Source organism: Aulonocara sp. 'chitande type north' Nkhata Bay, linkage group LG10 (genome assembly GCF_057382095.1).
Source record: "Aulonocara sp. 'chitande type north' Nkhata Bay isolate Kocher_YH1m ecotype deep benthic linkage group LG10, A_spYH_male_GT1.1, whole genome shotgun sequence".
Lineage (NCBI taxonomy): Eukaryota > Metazoa > Chordata > Actinopteri > Cichliformes > Cichlidae > Aulonocara > Aulonocara sp. 'chitande type north' Nkhata Bay.
In genome coordinates, this window is record NC_141353.1 from 8,345,480 (window position 1) to 8,364,235 (window position 18,756).

The following is an 18,756-nucleotide window of genomic DNA, read 5'->3' on the forward strand; positions in this document are numbered from 1 at the left end:
TTGATAGAAGACTCAGACAAACATGTTTATGGCTTTATCTTATAGAACTCAATATCCCCGTGCTGGGCAAACAGGTTTTGCAGCCGTTTGAGCTAAGATTTTAAAATTATTCACATAATGAAAACCTATACTTTGTTTCAGGCGAGTTTCCCATTCAAATGCATGTAACAGTGAGAAACGCATTGTCTTGGCGAAATAAAGCGTTTTTGAACAACTTCATATAAATCGCTGTAACCTTTGATAGAAGACTCAGACAAACATGTTTATGGCTTTATCTTATAGAACTCAACATCCCCGTGCTGGGCAAACAGGTTTTGCAGCCGTTTGAGCTAAGATTTTAAAATTATTCACATAATGAAAATCTATACTTTGTTTCAGGCGAGTTTCCCATTCAAATGCATGTAACAGTGAGAAACACACTGTCTTGGCGAAATAAAGCGTTTTTCAACCACTTCATATAAATCGCTGTAACTTTTGATAGAAGACTCAGACAAACATGTTTATGGCTTTATCTTATAGAACTCAATATCCCCGTGCTGGGCAAACAGGTTTTGCAGCCGTTTGAGCTAAGATTTTAAAATTATTCACATAATGAAAACCTATACTTTGTTTCAGGCGAGTTTCCCATTCAAATGCATGTAACAGTGAGAAACGCATTGTCTTGGCGAAATAAAGCGTTTTTGAACAACTTCATATAAATCGCTGTAACTTTTGATAGAAGACTCAGACAAACATGTTTATGGCTTTATCTTATAGAACTCAATATCCCCGTGCTGGGCAAACAGGTTTTGCAGCCGTTTGAGCTAAGATTTTAAAATTATTCACATAATGAAAATCTATACTTTGTTTCAGGCGAGTTTCCCATTCAAATGCATGTAACAGTGAGAAACGCATTGTCTTGGCGAAATAAAGCGTTTTTGAACAACTTCATATAAATCGCTGTAACTTTTGATAGAAGACTCAGACAAACATGTTTATGGCTTTATCTTATAGAACTCAATATCCCCGTGCTGGGCAAACAGGTTTTGCAGCCGTTTGAGCTAAGATTTTAAAATTATTCACATAATGAAAACCTATACTTTGTTTCAGGCGAGTTTCCCATTCAAATGCATGTAACAGTGAGAAACACACTGTCTTGGCGAAATAAAGCGTTTTTCAACCACTTCATATAAATCGCTGTAACTTTTGATAGAAGACTCAGACAAACATGTTTATGGCTTTATCTTATAGAACTCAATATCCCCGTGCTGGGCAAACAGGTTTTGCAGCCGTTTGAGCTAAGATTTTAAAATTATTCACATAATGAAAACCTATACTTTGTCTCAGGCGAGTTTCCCATTCAAATGCATGTAACAGTGAGAAACGCATTGTCTTGGCGAAATAAAGCGTTTTTGAACAACTTCATATAAATCGCTGTAACTTTTGATAGAAGACTCAGACAAACATGTTTATGGCTTTATCTTATAGAACTCAATATCCCCGTGCTGGGCAAACAGGTTTTGCAGCCGTTTGAGCTAAGATTTTAAAATTATTCACATAATGAAAATCTATACTTTGTTTCAGGCGAGTTTCCCATTCAAATGCATGTAACAGTGAGAAACACACTGTCTAGGCGAAATAAAGCGTTTTTCAACCACTTCATATAAATCGCTGTAACTTTTGATAGAAGACTCAGACAAACATGTTTATGGCTTTATCTTATAGAACTCAATATCCCCGTGCTGGGCAAACAGGTTTTGCAGCCGTTTGAGCTAAGATTTTAAAATTATTCACATAATGAAAACCTATACTTTGTTTCAGGCGAGTTTCCCATTCAAATGCACGTAACAGTGAGAAACGCATTGTCTTGGCGAAATAAAGCGTTTTTGAACAACTTCATATAAATCGCTGTAACTTTTGATAGAAGACTCAGACAAACATGTTAATGGCTTTATCTTATAGAACTCAATATCCCCGTGCTGGGCAAACAGGTTTTGCAGCCGTTTGAGCTAAGATTTTAAAATTATTCACATAATGAAAACCTATACTTTGTTTCAGGCGAGTTTCCCATTCAAATGCATGTAACAGTGAGAAACGCATTGTCTTGGCGAAATAAAGCGTTTTTGAACAACTTCATATAAATCGCTGTAACTTTTGATAGAAGACTCAGACAAACATGTTTATGGCTTTATCTTATAGAACTCAATATCCCCGTGCTGGGCAAACAGAACAGGTTTTGCAGCCGTTTGAGCTAAGATTTTAAAATTATTCACATAATGAAAACCTATACTTTGTTTCAGGCGAGTTTCCCATTCAAATGCATGTAACAGTGAGAAACACACTGTCTTGGCGAAATAAAGCGTTTTTCAACCACTTCATATAAATCGCTGTAACTTTTGATAGAAGACTCAGACAAACATGTTTATGGCTTTATCTTATAGAACTCAATATTCCCGTGCTGGGCAAACAGGTTTTGCAGCCGTTTGAGCTAAGATTTTAAAATTATTCACATAATGAAAACCTATACTTTGTTTCAGGCGAGTTTCCCATTCAAATGCATGTAACAGTGAGAAACGCATTGTCTTGGCGAAATAAAGTTTTTTTGAACAACTTCATATAAATCGCTGTAACTTTTGATAGAAGACTCAGACAAACATGTTTATGGCTTTATCTTATAGAACTCAATATCCCCGTGCTGGGCAAACAGGTTTTGCAGCCGTTTGAGCTAAGATTTTAAAATTATTCACATAATGAAAACCTATACTTTGTTTCAGGCGAGTTTCCCATTCAAATGCATGTAACAGTGAGAAACGCATTGTCTTGGCGAAATAAAGCGTTTTTGAACAACTTCATATAAATCGCTGTAACTTTTGATAGAAGACTCAGACAAACATGTTTATGGCTTTATCTTATAGAACTCAATATCCCCGTGCTGGGCAAACAGGTTTTGCAGCCGTTTGAGCTAAGATTTTAAAATTATTCACATAATGAAAACCTATACTTTGTTTCAGGCGAGTTTCCCATTCAAATGCATGTAACAGTGAGAAAGGCATTGTCTTGGCGAAATAAAGCGTTTTTGAACAACTTCATATAAATCGCTGTAACTTTTGATAGAAGACTCAGACAAACATGTTTATGGCTTTATCTTATAGAACTCAATATCCCCGTGCTGGGCAAACAGGTTTTGCAGCCGTTTGAGCTAAGATTTTAAAATTATTCACATAATGAAAACCTATACTTTGTTTCAGGCGAGTTTCCCATTCAAATGCATGTAACAGTGAGAAACACACTGTCTTGGCGAAATAAAGCGTTTTTCAACCACTTCATATAAATCGCTGTAACTTTTGATAGAAGACTCAGACAAACATGTTTATGGCTTTATCTTATAGAACTCAATATCCCCGTGCTGGGCAAACAGGTTTTGCAGCCGTTTGAGCTAAGATTTTAAAATTATTCACATAATGAAAACCTATACTTTGTTTCAGGCGAGTTTCCCATTCAAATGCATGTAACAGTGAGAAACACACTGTCTTGGCGAAATAAAGCGTTTTTCAACCACTTCATATAAATCGCTGTAACTTTTGATAGAAGACTCAGACAAACATGTTTATGGCTTTATCTTATAGAACTCAATATCCCCGTGCTGGGCAAACAGGTTTTGCAGCCGTTTGAGCTAAGATTTTAAAATTATTCACATAATGAAAACCTATACTTTGTTTCAGGCGAGTTTCCCATTCAAATGCATGTAACAGTGAGAAACGCATTGTCTTGGCGAAATAAAGCGTTTTTGAACAACTTCATATAAATCGCTGTAACTTTTGATAGAAGACTCAGACAAACATGTTTATGGCTTTATCTTATAGAACTCAATATCCCCGTGCTGGGCAAACAGGTTTTGCAGCCGTTTGAGCTAAGATTTTAAAATTATTCACATAATGAAAACCTATACTTTGTTTCAGGCGAGTTTCCCATTCAAATGCATGTAACAGTGAGAAACGCATTGTCTTGGCGAAATAAAGCGTTTTTGAACAACTTCATATAAATCGCTGTAACTTTTGATAGAAGACTCAGACAAACATGTTTATGGCTTTATCTTATAGAACTCAATATCCCCGTGCTGGGCAAACAGGTTTTGCAGCCGTTTGAGCTAAGATTTTAAAATTATTCACATAATGAAAACCTATACTTTGTTTCAGGCGAGTTTCCCATTCAAATGCATGTAACAGTGAGAAACACACTGTCTTGGCGAAATAAAGCGTTTTTCAACCACTTCATATAAATCGCTGTAACTTTTGATAGAAGACTCAGACAAACATGTTTATGGCTTTATCTTATAGAACTCAATATCCCCGTGCTGGGCAAACAGGTTTTGCAGCCGTTTGAGCTAAGATTTTAAAATTATTCACATAATGAAAACCTATACTTTGTTTCAGGCGAGTTTCCCATTCAAATGCATGTAACAGTGAGAAACGCATTGTCTTGGCGAAATAAAGTTTTTTTGAACAACTTCATATAAATCGCTGTAACTTTTGATAGAAGACTCAGACAAACATGTTTATGGCTTTATCTTATAGAACTCAATATCCCCGTGCTGGGCAAACAGGTTTTGCAGCCGTTTGAGCTAAGATTTTAAAATTATTCACATAATGAAAACCTATACTTTGTTTCAGGCGAGTTTCCCATTCAAATGCATGTAACAGTGAGAAACGCATTGTCTTGGCGAAATAAAGTTTTTTTGAACAACTTCATATAAATCGCTGTAACTTTTGATAGAAGACTCAGACAAACATGTTTATGGCTTTATCTTATAGAACTCAATATCCCCGTGCTGGGCAAACAGGTTTTGCAGCCGTTTGAGCTAAGATTTTAAAATTATTCACATAATGAAAACCTATACTTTGTTTCAGGCGAGTTTCCCATTCAAATGCATGTAACAGTGAGAAACGCATTGTCTTGGCGAAATAAAGCGTTTTTGAACAACTTCATATAAATCGCTGTAACTTTTGATAGAAGACTCAGACAAACATGTTTATGGCTTTATCTTATAGAACTCAATATCCCCGTGCTGGGCAAACAGAACAGGTTTTGCAGCCGTTTGAGCTAAGATTTTAAAATTATTCACATAATGAAAACCTATACTTTGTTTCAGGCGAGTTTCCCATTCAAATGCATGTAACAGTGAGAAACACACTGTCTTGGCGAAATAAAGCGTTTTTCAACCACTTCATATAAATCGCTGTAACTTTTGATAGAAGACTCAGACAAACATGTTTATGGCTTTATCTTATAGAACTCAATATTCCCGTGCTGGGCAAACAGGTTTTGCAGCCGTTTGAGCTAAGATTTTAAAATTATTCACATAATGAAAACCTATACTTTGTTTCAGGCGAGTTTCCCATTCAAATGCATGTAACAGTGAGAAACGCATTGTCTTGGCGAAATAAAGTTTTTTTGAACAACTTCATATAAATCGCTGTAACTTTTGATAGAAGACTCAGACAAACATGTTTATGGCTTTATCTTATAGAACTCAATATCCCCGTGCTGGGCAAACAGGTTTTGCAGCCGTTTGAGCTAAGATTTTAAAATTATTCACATAATGAAAACCTATACTTTGTTTCAGGCGAGTTTCCCATTCAAATGCATGTAACAGTGAGAAACGCATTGTCTTGGCGAAATAAAGCGTTTTTGAACAACTTCATATAAATCGCTGTAACTTTTGATAGAAGACTCAGACAAACATGTTTATGGCTTTATCTTATAGAACTCAATATCCCCGTGCTGGGCAAACAGGTTTTGCAGCCGTTTGAGCTAAGATTTTAAAATTATTCACATAATGAAAACCTATACTTTGTTTCAGGCGAGTTTCCCATTCAAATGCATGTAACAGTGAGAAACGCATTGTCTTGGCGAAATAAAGCGTTTTTGAACAACTTCATATAAATCGCTGTAACTTTTGATAGAAGACTCAGACAAACATGTTTATGGCTTTATCTTATAGAACTCAATATCCCCGTGCTGGGCAAACAGGTTTTGCAGCCGTTTGAGCTAAGATTTTAAAATTATTCACATAATGAAAACCTATACTTTGTTTCAGGCGAGTTTCCCATTCAAATGCATGTAACAGTGAGAAACACACTGTCTTGGCGAAATAAAGCGTTTTTCAACCACTTCATATAAATCGCTGTAACTTTTGATAGAAGACTCAGACAAACATGTTTATGGCTTTATCTTATAGAACTCAATATCCCCGTGCTGGGCAAACAGGTTTTGCAGCCGTTTGAGCTAAGATTTTAAAATTATTCACATAATGAAAACCTATACTTTGTTTCAGGCGAGTTTCCCATTCAAATGCATGTAACAGTGAGAAACGCATTGTCTTGGCGAAATAAAGCGTTTTTGAACAACTTCATATAAATCGCTGTAACTTTTGATAGAAGACTCAGACAAACATGTTTATGGCTTTATCTTATAGAACTCAATATCCCCGTGCTGGGCAAACAGGTTTTGCAGCCGTTTGAGCTAAGATTTTAAAATTATTCACATAATGAAAACCTATACTTTGTTTCAGGCGAGTTTCCCATTCAAATGCATGTAACAGTGAGAAACGCATTGTCTTGGCGAAATAAAGCGTTTTTGAACAACTTCATATAAATCGCTGTAACTTTTGATAGAAGACTCAGACAAACATGTTTATGGCTTTATCTTATAGAACTCAATATCCCCGTGCTGGGCAAACAGGTTTTGCAGCCGTTTGAGCTAAGATTTTAAAATTATTCACATAATGAAAACCTATACTTTGTTTCAGGCGAGTTTCCCATTCAAATGCATGTAACAGTGAGAAACACACTGTCTTGGCGAAATAAAGCGTTTTTCAACCACTTCATATAAATCGCTGTAACTTTTGATAGAAGACTCAGACAAACATGTTTATGGCTTTATCTTATAGAACTCAATATCCCCGTGCTGGGCAAACAGGTTTTGCAGCCGTTTGAGCTAAGATTTTAAAATTATTCACATAATGAAAACCTATACTTTGTTTCAGGCGAGTTTCCCATTCAAATGCATGTAACAGTGAGAAACACACTGTCTTGGCGAAATAAAGCGTTTTTCAACCACTTCATATAAATCGCTGTAACTTTTGATAGAAGACTCAGACAAACATGTTTATGGCTTTATCTTATAGAACTCAATATCCCCGTGCTGGGCAAACAGGTTTTGCAGCCGTTTGAGCTAAGATTTTAAAATTATTCACATAATGAAAACCTATACTTTGTTTCAGGCGAGTTTCCCATTCAAATGCATGTAACAGTGAGAAACGCATTGTCTTGGCGAAATAAAGCGTTTTTGAACAACTTCATATAAATCGCTGTAACTTTTGATAGAAGACTCAGACAAACATGTTTATGGCTTTATCTTATAGAACTCAATATCCCCGTGCTGGGCAAACAGGTTTTGCAGCCGTTTGAGCTAAGATTTTAAAATTATTCACATAATGAAAACCTATACTTTGTTTCAGGCGAGTTTCCCATTCAAATGCATGTAACAGTGAGAAACGCATTGTCTTGGCGAAATAAAGCGTTTTTGAACAACTTCATATAAATCGCTGTAACTTTTGATAGAAGACTCAGACAAACATGTTTATGGCTTTATCTTATAGAACTCAATATCCCCGTGCTGGGCAAACAGGTTTTGCAGCCGTTTGAGCTAAGATTTTAAAATTATTCACATAATGAAAACCTATACTTTGTTTCAGGCGAGTTTCCCATTCAAATGCATGTAACAGTGAGAAACACACTGTCTTGGCGAAATAAAGCGTTTTTCAACCACTTCATATAAATCGCTGTAACTTTTGATAGAAGACTCAGACAAACATGTTTATGGCTTTATCTTATAGAACTCAATATCCCCGTGCTGGGCAAACAGGTTTTGCAGCCGTTTGAGCTAAGATTTTAAAATTATTCACATAATGAAAACCTATACTTTGTTTCAGGCGAGTTTCCCATTCAAATGCATGTAACAGTGAGAAACGCATTGTCTTGGCGAAATAAAGTTTTTTTGAACAACTTCATATAAATCGCTGTAACTTTTGATAGAAGACTCAGACAAACATGTTTATGGCTTTATCTTATAGAACTCAATATCCCCGTGCTGGGCAAACAGGTTTTGCAGCCGTTTGAGCTAAGATTTTAAAATTATTCACATAATGAAAACCTATACTTTGTTTCAGGCGAGTTTCCCATTCAAATGCATGTAACAGTGAGAAACGCATTGTCTTGGCGAAATAAAGCGTTTTTGAACAACTTCATATAAATCGCTGTAACTTTTGATAGAAGACTCAGACAAACATGTTTATGGCTTTATCTTATAGAACTCAATATCCCCGTGCTGGGCAAACAGGTTTTGCAGCCGTTTGAGCTAAGATTTTAAAATTATTCACATAATGAAAACCTATACTTTGTTTCAGGCGAGTTTCCCATTCAAATGCATGTAACAGTGAGAAACGCATTGTCTTGGCGAAATAAAGCGTTTTTGAACAACTTCATATAAATCGCTGTAACTTTTGATAGAAGACTCAGACAAACATGTTTATGGCTTTATCTTATAGAACTCAATATCCCCGTGCTGGGCAAACAGGTTTTGCAGCCGTTTGAGCTAAGATTTTAAAATTATTCACATAATGAAAACCTATACTTTGTTTCAGGCGAGTTTCCCATTCAAATGCATGTAACAGTGAGAAACACACTGTCTTGGCGAAATAAAGCGTTTTTCAACCACTTCATATAAATCGCTGTAACTTTTGATAGAAGACTCAGACAAACATGTTTATGGCTTTATCTTATAGAACTCAATATCCCCGTGCTGGGCAAACAGGTTTTGCAGCCGTTTGAGCTAAGATTTTAAAATTATTCACATAATGAAAACCTATACTTTGTTTCAGGCGAGTTTCCCATTCAAATGCATGTAACAGTGAGAAACGCATTGTCTTGGCGAAATAAAGTTTTTTTGAACAACTTCATATAAATCGCTGTAACTTTTGATAGAAGACTCAGACAAACATGTTTATGGCTTTATCTTATAGAACTCAATATCCCCGTGCTGGGCAAACAGGTTTTGCAGCCGTTTGAGCTAAGATTTTAAAATTATTCACATAATGAAAACCTATACTTTGTTTCAGGCGAGTTTCCCATTCAAATGCATGTAACAGTGAGAAACGCATTGTCTTGGCGAAATAAAGTTTTTTTGAACAACTTCATATAAATCGCTGTAACTTTTGATAGAAGACTCAGACAAACATGTTTATGGCTTTATCTTATAGAACTCAATATCCCCGTGCTGGGCAAACAGGTTTTGCAGCCGTTTGAGCTAAGATTTTAAAATTATTCACATAATGAAAACCTATACTTTGTTTCAGGCGAGTTTCCCATTCAAATGCATGTAACAGTGAGAAACGCATTGTCTTGGCGAAATAAAGCGTTTTTGAACAACTTCATATAAATCGCTGTAACTTTTGATAGAAGACTCAGACAAACATGTTTATGGCTTTATCTTATAGAACTCAATATCCCCGTGCTGGGCAAACAGAACAGGTTTTGCAGCCGTTTGAGCTAAGATTTTAAAATTATTCACATAATGAAAACCTATACTTTGTTTCAGGCGAGTTTCCCATTCAAATGCATGTAACAGTGAGAAACACACTGTCTTGGCGAAATAAAGCGTTTTTCAACCACTTCATATAAATCGCTGTAACTTTTGATAGAAGACTCAGACAAACATGTTTATGGCTTTATCTTATAGAACTCAATATTCCCGTGCTGGGCAAACAGGTTTTGCAGCCGTTTGAGCTAAGATTTTAAAATTATTCACATAATGAAAACCTATACTTTGTTTCAGGCGAGTTTCCCATTCAAATGCATGTAACAGTGAGAAACGCATTGTCTTGGCGAAATAAAGTTTTTTTGAACAACTTCATATAAATCGCTGTAACTTTTGATAGAAGACTCAGACAAACATGTTTATGGCTTTATCTTATAGAACTCAATATCCCCGTGCTGGGCAAACAGGTTTTGCAGCCGTTTGAGCTAAGATTTTAAAATTATTCACATAATGAAAACCTATACTTTGTTTCAGGCGAGTTTCCCATTCAAATGCATGTAACAGTGAGAAACGCATTGTCTTGGCGAAATAAAGCGTTTTTGAACAACTTCATATAAATCGCTGTAACTTTTGATAGAAGACTCAGACAAACATGTTTATGGCTTTATCTTATAGAACTCAATATCCCCGTGCTGGGCAAACAGGTTTTGCAGCCGTTTGAGCTAAGATTTTAAAATTATTCACATAATGAAAACCTATACTTTGTTTCAGGCGAGTTTCCCATTCAAATGCATGTAACAGTGAGAAACGCATTGTCTTGGCGAAATAAAGTTTTTTGAACAACTTCATATAAATCGCTGTAACTTTTGATAGAAGACTCAGACAAACATGTTTATGGCTTTATCTTATAGAACTCAATATCCCCGTGCTGGGCAAACAGGTTTTGCAGCCGTTTGAGCTAAGATTTTAAAATTATTCACATAATGAAAACCTATACTTTGTTTCAGGCGAGTTTCCCATTCAAATGCATGTAACAGTGAGAAACGCATTGTCTTGGCGAAATAAAGTTTTTTTGAACAACTTCATATAAATCGCTGTAACTTTTGATAGAAGACTCAGACAAACATGTTTATGGCTTTATCTTATAGAACTCAATATCCCCGTGCTGGGCAAACAGGTTTTGCAGCCGTTTGAGCTAAGATTTTAAAATTATTCACATAATGAAAACCTATACTTTGTTTCAGGCGAGTTTCCCATTCAAATGCATGTAACAGTGAGAAACGCATTGTCTTGGCGAAATAAAGCGTTTTTGAACAACTTCATATAAATCGCTGTAACTTTTGATAGAAGACTCAGACAAACATGTTTATGGCTTTATCTTATAGAACTCAATATCCCCGTGCTGGGCAAACAGAACAGGTTTTGCAGCCGTTTGAGCTAAGATTTTAAAATTATTCACATAATGAAAACCTATACTTTGTTTCAGGCGAGTTTCCCATTCAAATGCATGTAACAGTGAGAAACACACTGTCTTGGCGAAATAAAGCGTTTTTCAACCACTTCATATAAATCGCTGTAACTTTTGATAGAAGACTCAGACAAACATGTTTATGGCTTTATCTTATAGAACTCAATATTCCCGTGCTGGGCAAACAGGTTTTGCAGCCGTTTGAGCTAAGATTTTAAAATTATTCACATAATGAAAACCTATACTTTGTTTCAGGCGAGTTTCCCATTCAAATGCATGTAACAGTGAGAAACGCATTGTCTTGGCGAAATAAAGTTTTTTTGAACAACTTCATATAAATCGCTGTAACTTTTGATAGAAGACTCAGACAAACATGTTTATGGCTTTATCTTATAGAACTCAATATCCCCGTGCTGGGCAAACAGGTTTTGCAGCCGTTTGAGCTAAGATTTTAAAATTATTCACATAATGAAAACCTATACTTTGTTTCAGGCGAGTTTCCCATTCAAATGCATGTAACAGTGAGAAACGCATTGTCTTGGCGAAATAAAGCGTTTTTGAACAACTTCATATAAATCGCTGTAACTTTTGATAGAAGACTCAGACAAACATGTTTATGGCTTTATCTTATAGAACTCAATATCCCCGTGCTGGGCAAACAGGTTTTGCAGCCGTTTGAGCTAAGATTTTAAAATTATTCACATAATGAAAACCTATACTTTGTTTCAGGCGAGTTTCCCATTCAAATGCATGTAACAGTGAGAAACGCATTGTCTTGGCGAAATAAAGCGTTTTTGAACAACTTCATATAAATCGCTGTAACTTTTGATAGAAGACTCAGACAAACATGTTTATGGCTTTATCTTATAGAACTCAATATCCCCGTGCTGGGCAAACAGGTTTTGCAGCCGTTTGAGCTAAGATTTTAAAATTATTCACATAATGAAAACCTATACTTTGTTTCAGGCGAGTTTCCCATTCAAATGCATGTAACAGTGAGAAACACACTGTCTTGGCGAAATAAAGCGTTTTTCAACCACTTCATATAAATCGCTGTAACTTTTGATAGAAGACTCAGACAAACATGTTTATGGCTTTATCTTATAGAACTCAATATCCCCGTGCTGGGCAAACAGGTTTTGCAGCCGTTTGAGCTAAGATTTTAAAATTATTCACATAATGAAAACCTATACTTTGTTTCAGGCGAGTTTCCCATTCAAATGCATGTAACAGTGAGAAACGCATTGTCTTGGCGAAATAAAGCGTTTTTGAACAACTTCATATAAATCGCTGTAACTTTTGATAGAAGACTCAGACAAACATGTTTATGGCTTTATCTTATAGAACTCAATATCCCCGTGCTGGGCAAACAGGTTTTGCAGCCGTTTGAGCTAAGATTTTAAAATTATTCACATAATGAAAACCTATACTTTGTTTCAGGCGAGTTTCCCATTCAAATGCATGTAACAGTGAGAAACACACTGTCTTGGCGAAATAAAGCGTTTTTCAACCACTTCATATAAATCGCTGTAACTTTTGATAGAAGACTCAGACAAACATGTTTATGGCTTTATCTTATAGAACTCAATATCCCCGTGCTGGGCAAACAGGTTTTGCAGCCGTTTGAGCTAAGATTTTAAAATTATTCACATAATGAAAACCTATACTTTGTTTCAGGCGAGTTTCCCATTCAAATGCATGTAACAGTGAGAAACACACTGTCTTGGCGAAATAAAGCGTTTTTCAACCACTTCATATAAATCGCTGTAACTTTTGATAGAAGACTCAGACAAACATGTTTATGGCTTTATCTTATAGAACTCAATATCCCCGTGCTGGGCAAACAGGTTTTGCAGCCGTTTGAGCTAAGATTTTAAAATTATTCACATAATGAAAACCTATACTTTGTTTCAGGCGAGTTTCCCATTCAAATGCATGTAACAGTGAGAAACGCATTGTCTTGGCGAAATAAAGCGTTTTTGAACAACTTCATATAAATCGCTGTAACTTTTGATAGAAGACTCAGACAAACATGTTTATGGCTTTATCTTATAGAACTCAATATCCCCGTGCTGGGCAAACAGGTTTTGCAGCCGTTTGAGCTAAGATTTTAAAATTATTCACATAATGAAAACCTATACTTTGTTTCAGGCGAGTTTCCCATTCAAATGCATGTAACAGTGAGAAACGCATTGTCTTGGCGAAATAAAGCGTTTTTGAACAACTTCATATAAATCGCTGTAACTTTTGATAGAAGACTCAGACAAACATGTTTATGGCTTTATCTTATAGAACTCAATATCCCCGTGCTGGGCAAACAGGTTTTGCAGCCGTTTGAGCTAAGATTTTAAAATTATTCACATAATGAAAACCTATACTTTGTTTCAGGCGAGTTTCCCATTCAAATGCATGTAACAGTGAGAACACACTGTCTTGGCGAAATAAAGCGTTTTTCAACCACTTCATATAAATCGCTGTAACTTTTGATAGAAGACTCAGACAAACATGTTTATGGCTTTATCTTATAGAACTCAATATCCCCGTGCTGGGCAAACAGGTTTTGCAGCCGTTTGAGCTAAGATTTTAAAATTATTCACATAATGAAAACCTATACTTTGTTTCAGGCGAGTTTCCCATTCAAATGCATGTAACAGTGAGAAACGCATTGTCTTGGCGAAATAAAGCGTTTTTGAACAACTTCATATAAATCGCTGTAACTTTTGATAGAAGACTCAGACAAACATGTTTATGGCTTTATCTTATAGAACTCAATATCCCCGTGCTGGGCAAACAGGTTTTGCAGCCGTTTGAGCTAAGATTTTAAAATTATTCACATAATGAAAACCTATACTTTGTTTCAGGCGAGTTTCCATTCAAATGCATGTAACAGTGAGAAACCTCTGTCTTGGCGAAATAAAGCGTTTTTCAACCACTTCATATAAATCGCTGTAACTTTTGATAGAAGACTCAGACAAACATGTTTATGGCTTTATCTTATAGAACTCAATATCCCCGTGCTGGGCAAACAGGTTTTGCAGCCGTTTGAGCTAAGATTTTAAAATTATTCACATAATGAAAACCTATACTTTGTTTCAGGCGAGTTTCCCATTCAAATGCATGTAACAGTGAGAAACGCATTGTCTTGGCGAAATAAAGCGTTTTTGGAACAACTTCATATAAATCGCTGTAACTTTTGATAGAAGACTCAGACAAACATGTTTATGGCTTTATCTTATAGAACTCAATATCCCCGTGCTGGGCAAACAGGTTTTGCAGCCGTTTGAGCTAAGATTTTAAAATTATTCACATAATGAAAACCTATACTTTGTTTCAGGCGAGTTTCCCATTCAAATGCATGTAACAGTGAGAAACACATTGTCTTGGCGAAATAAAGCGTTTTTAACAACTTCATATAAATCGCTGTAACTTTTGATAGAAGACTCAGACAAACATGTTTATGGCTTTATCTTATAGAACTCAATATCCCCGTGCTGGGCAAACAGGTTTTGCAGCCGTTTGAGCTAAGATTTTAAAATTATTCACATAATGAAAACCTATACTTTGTTTCAGGCGAGTTTCCCATTCAAATGCATGTAACAGTGAGAAACACACTGTCTTGGCGAAATAAAGCGTTTTTCACCACTTCATATAAATCGCTGTAACTTTTGATAGAAGACTCAGACAAACATGTTTATGGCTTTATCTTATAGAACTCAATATCCCCGTGCTGGGCAAACAGGTTTTGCAGCCGTTTGAGCTAAGATTTTAAAATTATTCACATAATGAAAACCTATACTTTGTTTCAGGCGAGTTTCCCATTCAAATGCATGTAACAGTGAGAAACGCATTGTCTTGGCGAAATAAAGCGTTTTTGAACAACTTCATATAAATCGCTGTAACTTTTGATAGAAGACTCAGACAAACATGTTTATGGCTTTATCTTATAGAACTCAATATCCCCGTGCTGGGCAAACAGGTTTTGCAGCCGTTTGAGCTAAGATTTTAAAATTATTCACATAATGAAAACCTATACTTTGTTTCAGGCGAGTTTCCCATTCAAATGCATGTAACAGTGAGAAACGCAATTGTCTTGGCGAAATAAAGTTTTTTGAACAACTTCATATAAATCGCTGTAACTTTTGATAGAAGACTCAGACAAACATGTTTATGGCTTTATCTTATAGAACTCAATATCCCCGTGCTGGCAAACAGGTTTTGCAGCCGTTTGAGCTAAGATTTTAAAATTATTCACATAATGAAAACCTATACTTTGTTTCAGGCGAGTTTCCCATTCAAATGCATGTAACAGTGAGAAACGCATTGTCTTGGCGAAATAAAGCGTTTTTGAACAACTTCATATAAATCGCTGTAACATTTGATAGAAGACTCAGACAAACATGTTTATGGCTTTATCTTATAGAACTCAATATCCCCGTGCTGGGCAAACCAGGTTTTGCAGCCGTTTGAGCTAAGATTTTAAAATTATTCACATATTGAAAACCTATACTTTGTTTCAGGCGAGTTTCCATTCAAATGCATGTAACAGTGAGAAACACATTGTCTTGGCGAAATAAAGCGTTTTTGACCACTTCATATAAATCGCTGTAACTTTTGATAGAAGACTCAGACAAACATGTTTATGGCTTATCTTATAGAACTCAATATCCCCGTGCTGGGCAAACAGGTTTTGCAGCCGTTTGAGCTAAGATTTTAAAATTATTCACATAATGAAAACCTATACTTTGTTTCAGGCGAGTTTCCCATTCAAATGCATGTAACAGTGAGAAACACATGTCTTGGCGAAATAAAGCGTTTTCAACCACTTCATATAAATCGCTGTAACTTTTGATAGAAGACTCAGACAAACATGTTTATGGCTTTATCTTATAGAACTCAATATCCCCGTGCTGGGCAAACAGGTTTTGCAGCCGTTTGAGCTAAGATTTTAAAATTATTCACATAATGAAAACCTATACTTTGTTTCAGGCGAGTTTCCCATTCAAATGCATGTAACAGTGAGAAACACACTGTCTTGGCGAAATAAAGCGTTTTTCAACCACTTCATATAAATCGCTGTAACTTTTGATAGAAGACTCAGACAAACATGTTTATGGCTTTTATCTTATAGAACTCAATATCCCCGTGCTGGGCAAACAGGTTTTGCAGCCGTTTGAGCTAAGATTTTAAAATTATTCACATAATGAAAACCTATACTTTGTTTCAGGCGAGTTTCCCATTCAAATGCATGTAACAGTGAGAAACGCATGTCTTGGCGAAATAAAGCGTTTTTGAACAACTTCATATAAATCGCTGTAACTTTTGATAGAAGACTCAGACAAACATGTTTATGGCTTTATCTTATAGAACTCAATATTCCCGTGCTGGGCAAACAGGTTTTGCAGCCGTTTGAGCTAAGATTTTAAAATTATTCACATAATGAAAACCTATACTTTGTTTCAGGCGAGTTTCCCATTCAAATGCATGTAACAGTGAGAAACGCATTGTCTTGGCGAAATAAAGCGTTTTTGAACAACTTCATATAAATCGCTGTAACTTTTGATAGAAGACTCAGACAAACATGTTTATGGCTTTATCTTATAGAACTCAATATCCCCGTGCTGGGCAAACAGGTTTTGCAGCCGTTTGAGCTAAGATTTTTAAAATTATTCACATAATGAAAACCTATACTTTGTTTCAGGCGAGTTTCCCATTCAAATGCATGTAACAGTGAGAAACGCATTGTCTTGCGAAATAAAGCGTTTTTGAACAACTTCATATAAATCGCTGTAACTTTTGATAGAAGACTCAGACAAACATGTTTATGGCTTTATCTTATAGAACTCAATATCCCCGTGCTGGGCAAACAGGTTTTTGCAGCCGTTTGAGCTAAGATTTTAAAATTATTCACATAATGAAAACTATACTTTGTTTCAGGCGAGTTTCCCATTCAAATGCATGTAACAGTGAGAAACACACTGTCTTGGCGAAATAAAGCGTTTTTTCAACCACTTCATATAAATCGCTGTAACTTTTGATAGAAGACTCAGACAAACATGTTTATGGCTTTATCTTATAGAACTCAATATCCCCGTGCTGGGCAAACAGGTTTTGCAGCCGTTTGAGCTAAGATTTTAAAATTATTCACATAATGAAAACCTATACTTTGTTTCAGGCGAGTTTCCCATTCAAATGCATGTAACAGTGAGAAACGCATTGTCTTGGCGAAATAAAGCGTTTTTGAACAACTTCATATAAATCGCTGTAACTTTTGATAGAAGACTCAGACAAACATGTTTATGGCTTTATCTTATAGAACTCAATATCCCCGTGCTGGGCAAAAACAGGTTTTGCAGCCGTTTGAGCTAAGATTTTAAATTATTCACATAATGAAAACCTATACTTTGTTTCAGGCGAGTTCCCATTCAAATGCATGTAACAGTGAGAAACACACTGTCTTGGCCGAAATAAAGCGTTTTTCAACCACTTCATATAAATCGCTGTAACTTTTGATAGAAGACTCAGACAAACATGTTTATGGCTTTATCTTATAGAACTCAATATTCCCGTGCTGGGCAAACAGGTTTTGCAGCCGTTTGAGCTAAGATTTTAAAATTATTCACATAATGAAAACCTATACTTTGTTTCAGGCGAGTTTCCCATTCAATGCATGTAACAGTGAGAAAACGCATTGTCTGGCGAAATAAAGTTTTTTTTGAACAACTTCATATAAATCGCTGTAACTTTTGATAGAAGACTCAGACAAACATGTTTATGGCTTTATCTTATAGAACTCAATATCCCCGTGCTGGGCAAACAGGTTTTGCAGCCGTTTGAGCTAAGATTTTAAAATTATTCACATAATGAAAACTATACTTTGTTTCAGGCGAGTTTCCCATCAAATGCATGTAACAGTGAGAAACGCATTGTCTTGGCGAAATAAAGCGTTTTTGAACAACTTCATATAAATCGCTGTAACTTTTGATAGAAGACTCAGACAAACATGTTTATGGCTTTATCTTATAGAACTCAATATCCCGTGCTGGGCAAACAGGTTTGCAGCCGTTTGAGCTAAGATTTTTAAAATTATTCACATAATGAAAACCTATACTTTGTTTCAGGCGAGTTTCCCATTCAAATGCATGTAACAGTGAGAAACGCTATTGTCTTGGCGAAATAAAGCGTTTTGGAACAACTTCATATAAATCGCTGTAACTTTTGATAGAAGACTCAGACAAACATGTTTATGGCTTTATCTTATAGAACTCAATATCCCCGTGCTGGGCAAACAGGTTTTGCAGCCGTTTGAGCTAAGATTTTAAAATTATTCACATAATGAAAACCTATACTTTGTTTCAGGCGAGTTTCCCATTCAAATGCATGTAACAGTGAGAAACACACTGTCTTGGCGAAATAAAGCGTTTTCAACCACTTCATATAAATCGCTGTAACTTTTGATAGAAGACTCAGACAAAACATGTTTATGGCTTTATCTTATAGAACTCAATATCCCCGTGCTGGGCAAACAGGTTTTGCAGCCGTTTGAGCTAAGATTTTAAAATTATTCACATAATGAAAACCTATACTTTGTTTCAGGCGAGTTCCCATTCAAATGCATGTAACAGTGAGAACGCATTGTCTTGGCGAAATAAAGCGTTTTGAACAACTTCATATAAATCGCTGTAACTTTTGATAGAAGACTCAGACAACATGTT